The sequence below is a fragment of the Phaethon lepturus genome, unplaced genomic scaffold, assembly GCF_000687285.1.
Source record: "Phaethon lepturus isolate BGI_N335 unplaced genomic scaffold, ASM68728v1 scaffold2998, whole genome shotgun sequence".
Taxonomy (NCBI): Eukaryota; Metazoa; Chordata; class Aves; order Phaethontiformes; family Phaethontidae; genus Phaethon; species Phaethon lepturus.
The window spans coordinates 10,276-16,527 of NW_010558093.1; positions in this window are offsets into that span (position 1 = coordinate 10,276).

Below are 6,252 nucleotides of genomic sequence, written 5' to 3' on the forward strand. Positions count from 1 at the left end.
TCTGGTAGATCAAGACTTTAGGTAAATATAGACCAGTTAATCTAGGTCGGTATGCTATGTGTTAAGTGTATAATTAGCCGAAAACAGCAATATTCATTGCAGTTTTCCCTTCTTAAAGGGGAACTGGAATCACCCTATGCTGGTAGGCGTTGCAGGGATGGGAAAGTATGTTTAAGAAGGGGGAGGCATCTCACAGGGTGGTTTTTTCTTCAGCTGGGGGGTGAAGCCACAGCACCGATGTAAAGTGATGTATTGCACAACAGCAGTTGTTTTTCTTGATTTTTACCTGTATTACAGTGAGAAAAACTTACCTCTTCTTCATCTAAATGAAAGCTTTATGTTGAAGGAGATTATCGTGTCAGTGTCTGCAGCTTGCAGCGCGTTTTCTGGGAATAGTTGAGGCTTTTAGAGCAACTTGTCCTTTCTTGTTCTGAGAGTTGGCAATTGAACAGGCAGTGTAAGTGATTCTTGGGCCATTTTTATCAAGTCTGAAACAAATGTAAAGAAGGCAGGTGAAAAAAAATAACCAAACCAACAGTGTACGCTTACAGAAGCCTGCTTTCTCTTGTCAAAACTGTGCTTACAGTTTTGCTTTTACAAAGCAATCTTTATTACTCATACTGTCTCCGTTATTGTGGCTGAAACAGGAGACTGGAGTGCTCTGTTTCCTTTTCTAGGATTGTCTTTTATTTTTCATGGATTTTCTGTGCTGCTAAGAGCAACGGATGATATTGGTTTTGTTGCATTGTTTTCATTGCACTGAAATTCAGAGAAGAATGGCATGAGCTTGATCATGCTCCCACTAAGCATATTGGAAGTGGAAAGTCCTGCTGGTTTAGGAGGATTATGTTTCTTTTAACACCACCTAAGTTTCGTTATTAATTAAATGTTCTTTCAAGAAATAATAGGTGCAATATTGTTATCTGTCATGTAGACGTTATCTAAAGAGCACAAGGAAACCAGTGATTCTAAATGACTGAAAAGAAATACATTTTTATTTAGACTCCCTTGTAGTTAATTCAAAAGACAAGCTTGTATTGAGTTTCCCAAAGTTAATACCAATTTGTGACAAAGGGAATTTGGTGTGTTACCAAATGAAATGTTATCATTCATTGTGAGTAACATGATATTTAACAGCTTTATTTCTCTCTGTTACAATTATTTAAAGCTTCTGCTAGGTAAAACTAAGAAAATAGTTTCTCTAGAAACAAAAATGAGACAATTTAAAGACTGAATTGTTCACTAAAGCTTATATGCCGTATGTTTTTATTTGGGGGTTTTGTTTTAGTTTTTTTTCAGTGTGCATCTGGTTTTCAGTAGTGTAGGATTTCAGTGGCAAAGGTTCCAGACCCTTGTGACTCTACTGGATTCAGTGGGATGAGTTTTTACTCAGCATCTTTGAAAATCCCTTCTTCCTTTTAGTTTTCATGGCCAAGAGGACTCACGATGGTGAAAGAGGCAGACAATAACACACTCTGCCCTGAGAATTGCAAGATTTAAAAGCCAAGTACCACTTAGCAAACCTAAAAGACAATATTAAATTTGAAGTTTTACATTAATTTAAAGCATTAAAGTAGATTTTTGGGGCAGGATAATACTTAGGTGCCTTAAAAATGCTTATAGATAAGATTGGCTTAAGACAAGTATTCCATTAACACACGTGTTGCAGCTGGCAGTGGAGTTTAGCAGGATCAAGGTGTGAAGGTGTAAGTGCATGGGGCTGAGGGTTGTCTACGAGAGAACTGGCAGTGATGTTTAATTGAAAGCAGGGCTTCAATGCAGTTTGAACACAACTTCTTTAAAGCCCAGTAAGAATATTTGTCTTCCAGGTTAAAGTGATGTTTTTGTGACTGAACTTGTTTCTGTATGGGTTCTGACATGCGCTGAAGAGTTTGATGCAGGATGACTAAAAACTTGTAAAGGCAGTAGAAATGAAATTCTTCACGTACATGAGTCTTAAGAGAAAAGTGAGTTTAGCCTCCTTAGAGGGCAGTGGAAAGGACAAGATGCAATAATACAATGGCAATGCACATGAATAAATATGCATCAGAAAATAGATATAGATGTATATATATATACATAAGGGATATCTAGAAACTTTAGCTTGTAGGTAAAGAAGAACTGACAGTATTGTAGTTGCCTGCTGCTTGTGTTTATCACTTAGCACTGACCTCAGCTTGTTTACATGATTTTAAAGAAATCTTTTTTTAATGAAAACTCTGTTGCTGTAGCCATCCATGCTCTTGGTTTGATTTACTAATACAGAAGTTATTTAAAACCTGTAAAGAATTGTAATCAAGTGTTATTGTTCTTATTTGACAGGCCGGACCTGATAGACATGAATACCGTTGCTGTTCAAAGCAACCTTGCAAATTTAGAACATGCTTTTTTTGTAGCAGAAAAACTTGGTGTTGCCAGACTTCTGGATCCTGAAGGTAAGATAGCTCCAAAGGGCTTTGTTGCAAAACCCCTAATATTAAAATAAAATCCAATCTGCCTGCAGGTTGTAGCATATTTGTGGGCATTCTTACAACTACGTGATAAAACGCTGTTCTATCTTGCTCTTTTAGATGTAGATGTTTCCTCACCTGATGAGAAGTCAGTAATAACTTATGTGTCATCACTTTATGATGCATTTCCCAAAGTACCAGAAGGTGGTGAAGGCGTCGGTGCAAATGTAAGTAGGAGAAAAATACTTGTGCAGTGTGTGAGCTTCATTAATACAATTCTTAATTTCAGCTCCAGAATGTTAGCTCCACCTAACATGATAGGATGAAATATGTGACAAGACTGCTGTCATACTTTTCTTTGACATGATTTTCTAGGTTGAGATTAGGCTTAGCAGCTACTTCATGTTGTGGACATGAAAATATTCATACAAAGAGCTTAACTAAAACCAATATACCTCAAGTTGGAGAAGGATGGAGTCAAAGTTCTTACTTTTCAGTTGTGGACCTATAAATTGTGCCTTTCTGATTCTTACCATTTTGAAGTTTATTAAACTAGAAGAATGTGTTTTCAATGGAATTATTTGTGACCAAAACTGAAGAGTGAAATCATATATTTGGAAGCTTTAAGTGAGCTGTAATGAGCAAGTAAATATTGTTTCAGAATTTCAGAGTTTAGAAATCTCATTTCTATGTGTGTGAAGACCTCAGACTTCAGATATAAAGCAAAAATGAGCTCTCAGATGATTTTCTTCTAATCTGTAATCTGGATTGTGCTTTGGTAGGATGTTGAAGTCAAATGGGTTGAATATCAGAATATGGTGAACTACCTCATGCAGTGGATCAGACACCATGTCGCGATAATGTCTGACAGAACATTTCCCAACAATCCTGTGGAATTGAAGGTGAGGTGTGGTGTCTTAAACTCCTTGTTGGAATGATACTTTCTTGTACTGACTCAAAGCATGCTTGAACAAATTAAGTGCTTGTTGGTTTATACAGCCAAATCAACTGCAGAACAGTACTACTCCTTAACCTTTTCAAAATACAATAAATACATTACTAACATATGAACAATCAAAAGCAAATCTTTAGCTTGTCACTGATCATTTTTGTAGAAAAGTAGAACAGTATAAAAATGTAAGCTTATTAGGAGAGGGTTTAGAGAGTAAGGGTATATTCACTGTAACTAAAAGTTGATAATGGTTTTTATGTTTTTGTAGGCACTTTATAATCAATATTTACAGTTTAAAGAAACAGAAATTCCACCAAAGGAGACAGATAAATCAAAAATTAAACGTCTGTATAAACTGCTAGAGGTAAGTTTTAACATGCATTGAAATGTATAGAAATTCCCTTTCTGTGGCTTAAAATAACAAATATGTATGAATTGTTAAGGTCTGGATAGAATTTGGACGCATCAAACTTCCTCAAGGCTACCATCCAAATGATATAGAAAAAGAATGGGGAAAGCTTATTATTGCCATGCTGGAAAGAGAGAAGACCCTTCGGCCTGAAGTGGAGAGGTACGCTAGTGAATGTTTGACAGGCTTGGTTAATATATTTTCTGCTGTTTTAACCTGTATTGAAAATTGTAAATGCTTTCTTCCATGTTAACATCCACATTATTTTTCTAGATCAAGTAATTCTGCCTTTGTTCAAGGCCTGAAGTTCTTTACCTACTTCATAGAAGCAGGTTGAGATGGAAATAACTTCGGTGGTCTCAAGAGGTCATGATGAATAGTATCTGTGCCTTAGATCATCAAAGCACTCAAACACAAATATAACGACCTTCATTGTACAGTTAGTCAGAGCTAGGTTCATACCACTTCACTGTCTTGTTTGGACTTGGTTTCATATAAGCAATATCTTCATCCTTTACATGAAATGTGCATTTCACTTGGTGCACAGCTTTGCGGGCTAACATCCTGTCCTGGGTTTGTTTAAAAGTTGACTCAAGAGCACATGAAGTGTTCAGACGAGCAAAGCGCATAGTAGTCTTCCGTGGTAGTAGAATGTGTGACACAGTTTTGTACATTGCTAATAACATACTGAGGATGTTTAAAATCTTGATGCAGTCTTAGAGCATTTCTGCTTTTTCATAGTACCTCTTTTGAGTTCTGTGGCAGGCATAGATGCTATCCATTCATTAACTTAAAAAACCCTTTTATTTAACTCTAAGTTATATGATTCTTTGGGCTTCTACCTGCCAGTAGGTGGAAACGCCTGGGTCTGAATTCATTCTGCTTAACTTTAAGCATCCAAAGGAGACACCTAAGTTCTGAATCACTTTCTAGAGACTCCTGGCACAGACTTTCTGGTGACAATAGGGTGATAATTCTCTCTGATTTAGGTACCTGAAATTAGGTGCGAAAGCATCCAGACCATTGTGTAGGAAGTCCTCAGAAAGACAGGTTTTAGTCAGAGAAGATCCCAAAGACAGTAAGAGTTGGTTAAGTATGTGTCATGCTTATAAAAACAAGAGTATGACTGAAAAGACAGATTCAATGGGAGGTGTTGATTCACAGCAACCTGCTGCTAAAGAAGTACCTATAGAGGAATGCAAAATGTTCCCCACCGTGCAGAACAGAACACTGGAAAACAGCGTAAGAAATACAGCCTGCTAGATCTTGTAGGGTCATCTGCCCGGACCTGCCAAAAGCAAAGATAGTGCCTGCCCTCACCAAAAGGAATTCTATTAATACTCATAGAAAGCTGGATTATCTTTATTGAGAATGTGTATAAATGACGTTAGTTTATTTCTTTTTTATTCAAATGGACTGAGCACAGGTAAATAAACATAAACTCCTTCCCGTATTTCAGGATTGGTAAACACACTTAAAGTGACAGATCATATGGTGATGGTCACTACATGTGGTGGTCACTGTAAAATGAGAGAGAATAGTTGACTAAGTGATTCTGGCTTAGAGATTGAGTTAAAATTGTCAGATCTGGACACAAGATCTTGACCCATGTTTCTTGCATGAGCTACTAGTGAATCTCACTAATATGAGGTCTTGATACAGCTCCTGGGGTGGGATTTTTTTGTGGCAAAGTCGTGACCTCAGCTAAAGTTTGGCAAACTTTGCCTGCAGGTCTGGTGAATAAATCTGAAAGTATCAACATGGATAGACCATGTGTGGCCAGATTGGTGTATGAGATCAAAATTAGTATGATGTCAGTGAGGAGAGTGCCAAAGTGAGCTCTAGTTTGCAAAACTAGCAGACTTTGGCATTACTGCAGGGGTGTGTCTATGCCTTTGCTGAGCTCTTCTGCGTAAACACAGTCATCTTATGGTTGTCGGCGTGGTTATTCAGGAGGCCCTAAAAGCAGGGGGTGAGATACTGAAAAAATCACTCTTAACCCCAGTTCTGATTTAAAACGTAAACCTAAGAGCAGTGATCAGATTTTTCTTATTTGTTTTGTGGTCAAAACAGCAAGAAGCAGTTGGCTCTGAATGTGGAAGAAGTTGAAGGGGAATTTGCAAGAGGACAGATGTGGGAGACAGGGCAGTTAGTAAACACACATAGTTGGACAGTGGAGTAATGATGGTGGGTTGGACGGTGTACAGGTGTCTCAAATTATATTATGTTATGAGCTGATTAATTGTGATATTCCCGCAGTTTTATTGTGCAGTTCCATTTGAAGGAAAAGGAGTCAGCCCAAGCTGGAGGTGCTCTGTACTGTACGGTGGAGCATGGAGTTCTCACTTCACTCCTTTTTGAAACTTCTCATTGAAGAGTCTGAGAAACACTGCAAAGACTTCTTATAAGTTCTTATTTGGCTTATAGACATTTAGTGACAC